Here is a 3,841-nt window from a genome sequence, read left to right as displayed (position 1 = left end):
CTTTACACTTACTTTACACCTACTTTACACTTACTTTACACCTACTTTACACTTATTTTACACCTACTTTACACCTTCTTTACACTTGCTTTACACTTACTTTACACCTACTTTACACTTACTTTACACCTACTTTACACTTATTTTACACCTACTTTACACTTATGTACACCTACTTTACACTTGCTTTACACATACTTTACACCTACTTTACACTTACTTTACACATACTTTACCCCTACTTTACCCCTTCTTTACACTTGCTTTACACTTACTTTACACCTACTTTACACTTATTTTACACTTACTTTACACCTACTTTACACTTATTTTACACCTTCTTTACACTTACTTTACACTTATTTACACCTACTTTCCACATACTTTACACCTACTTTACACCTTCTTTACATTTACTTTACACTTATTTACACCTACTTTACACATTCTTTACACCTACTTTACACCTACTTTACACTTATTTTACACCTACTTTACACCTACTTTACACCTACTTTACACTTATTTTACACCTACTATACACCTTCTTTACACTTGCTTTACACTTACTTCACACCTACTTTACACTTATTTTACACCTACTTTACACTTATGTACACCTGCTTTACACTTGCTTTACACATACTTTACACTTGCTTTACACATACTTTACCCCTTCTTTTCACTTACTTTACACATACTTTACACCTTCTTTACACGTACTTTACACCTACTTTACACTTGCTTTACACCTACTTTACACTTGCTTTACACCTACTTACACCTACTTTACACCTTCTTTACACTTCCTTTACACTTATTTACACCTACTTTACACATAATTTACACATACTTTACACTTACTTTACACCTACTTTACACTTATTTTACAACTACTTTACACCTACTTTACACTTATTTTACACCTTCTTTACACTTACTTTACACTTACTTTACACCTACTTTATACTTATTTTACACCTACTTTACACCTTCTTTACACTTCCTTTACACTTATTTACACCTACTTTACACTTACTTTACACTTACTTTACACCTACTTTACACTTATTTTACACCTTCTTTACACTTACTTTACACTTATTTACACCTACTTTACACTTACTTTACACCTTCTTTACACTTACTTTACCCTTATTTACACCTACTTTACACATTCTTTACTCCTACTTTACACTTACTTTACACTTATTTACACCTACTTTCCACATACTTTACACCTACTTTACACTTACTCTACACATACTTTACACCTACTTTACACTTACTTTACGCATACTTTCCACCTACTTTACACCTTCTTTACACTTACTTTTCACCTACTTTACACCTACTTTACACCTACTTTTCACCTACTTTACACCTACTTTACACCTACTTTTCACCTACTTTACACCTACTTTATACCTACTTTACACTTATTTTACACCTACTTTACACCTACTTTACACTTATTTTACACTTACTTTACACCTACTTTACACTTATTTTACAACTACTTTACACCTACTTTACACTTATTTTACACCTTCTTTACACTTACTTTACACTTATCTACACCTACTTTACACATACTTTACACCTACATTACACTTACTTTACACATACTTTACCCCTACTTTACCCCTGCTTTACACATACTTTACACCTTCTTTACACGTACTTTACACCTACTTTACACTTGCTTTACACATTCTTTACACCTACTTTACACCTACTTTACACTTGCTTTACACATACTTTACACATACTTTACACTTACTTTACACATACTTTACACCTACTTTACTCCTACTTTACACATACTTTACACCTACTTTACTCCTACTTTACACATACTTTACACTTACTTTACACATACTTTACACATACTTTACACCTTCTTTACACTAACTTTACACCTACTTTACACTTGCTTTACACCTACTTTACACTTGCTTTACACATACTTTACACATACTTTACACCTACTTTACACATACTTTTTTAGTTAAAAGGTCAAATGACAAGCTAACTCTGAAACGACAACTGTCAAAGCTAGTTGTGTAAAGTTTAAATCAAAAGTTACCACAAGATTTATTTTCTGGTGACAAGACTATCAATCCAATAGATAAGAGTAAAGAATAGAAGTGATTGAAATTACACAGAACTAATAAAGATCTTACAAATAGACTAGTGGGTGACAAGATGGCTCTTAGATCTCTAGTTGTGTTTGTGTAGAAAATATTTTGAAATAAAAAAATATATAATTCCTTACCAGGATAACATTGCAAAAAGAATAGATATTACATTTAAATGGAAATATTCCTTAAATAACAAACTTAATTACTATTTTCAAATTTGTTACGCTATTCAGCCACTGTTTGCTGGGTTTAATGAAGGTGGCTGGATTATGTAGTCTTCACACAGTTAAATATCCATGTACTTCAATATTGACGAAAACCCAGTAACATAAAATGATTTGATTTTTTTTTTTGAATCTCCCATCCAAAGATTTTCTCACCAAGACTTTGAATGCTTGCTTGGTGACACATAGGAGTAAACGCGGGTACGATGCTGATTAGATCTCGTTCTAAAATACTGTATTGCATTTAATATCAGGGCTGTTCTAGATACAAGTATTTACATTTCTACTGAACTTAGGCTCAAAGAATCTGGGGATTATTTTCCCATAAACTTTCCAGTTGGTGTATGGATACGTCAGCGGAGTACAGGAAGTACTCCTATTTATAATAGATGTTTTTGTTAAAAAAAATGTCAAAACTGCACAGAATGTTTGATTGAATCATGTTTTCCTGAGGTTTTGGGGTGTAATCCTCCATGGAGCTGAGGAAAATTTGACTTTAACTACTTCTCAGTACGTAAAACCTGTCTCATGACCAATTCAGGTTCATACCCCAATAGACCTCAGCAGCAATATTCTGAGGTGGAGGATGTCTCCAGTAACACACCACACCGCTTTTTCAATGCATTTATTTTATGATAAAGAAAGGTTTATGTGACTAGTTAATCTTTAGTCAGTTGATGTGACTAGTTAATCTTTAGTCAGTTGATGTGACTAGTTAATCTTTAGTCAGTTGATGTGACTAGTTAATCTTTAGTCAGTTGATGTGACTAGTTAATCTTTAGTCAGTTGATGTGACTAGTTAATCTTTAGTCAGTTGATGTGACTAGTTAATCTTTAGTCAGTTGATGTGACTAGTTAATCTTTAGTCAGTTGATGTGACTAGTTAATCTTTAGTCAGTTGATGTGACTAGTTAATCTTTAGTCAGTTGATGTGACTAATTAGTTGATCATGGTGTGATGAGTTAATCACTGTATTTTGCTATTTTGTTTCTATATAATTTGCTATATATATATAATTAATTTTGTAACTTTGTTCAAATGCTTTCTGCAGCTTTAAATCACCTGCAGGACCAGACATTGGTAATATTTGCGGTGTCACTTTGTTTTTCTGTAGTCATGGTAACAGAAGAGCCGGTGTCTGATGCTCAGAAGAGGCTCATAACAATGTTATCCATGTTGTATTTTCTCTAGCTTTAATCATACACAACCAACGATGTTGATGATAATTTTATAAATCTTTAATATTTTTCTCTCTCATGAATCACAACATGAATTGATAACATTTTCTTTCAGCTTTAATTTGCAGGGAAGTTCATTTTCAGATCAAAATCCCTGTGTCCCGTCCTTAATCTTTGGACAAGTCATAAAAATGCATGTAAAGCACCTTCTAGAAACTTACTGTACAAAATGTCTTCCAAATCCATGCCTCTACAGATCTACCGAATTCTTCATTTTTCAAAAAAATAGATTAAC

Source organism: Mizuhopecten yessoensis, unplaced genomic scaffold (assembly GCF_002113885.1).
Source record: "Mizuhopecten yessoensis strain PY_sf001 unplaced genomic scaffold, ASM211388v2 scaffold4105, whole genome shotgun sequence".
In the NCBI taxonomy this organism is placed as follows: Eukaryota; Metazoa; Mollusca; class Bivalvia; order Pectinida; family Pectinidae; genus Mizuhopecten; species Mizuhopecten yessoensis.
This window is presented reverse-complemented; position numbering follows the sequence as displayed.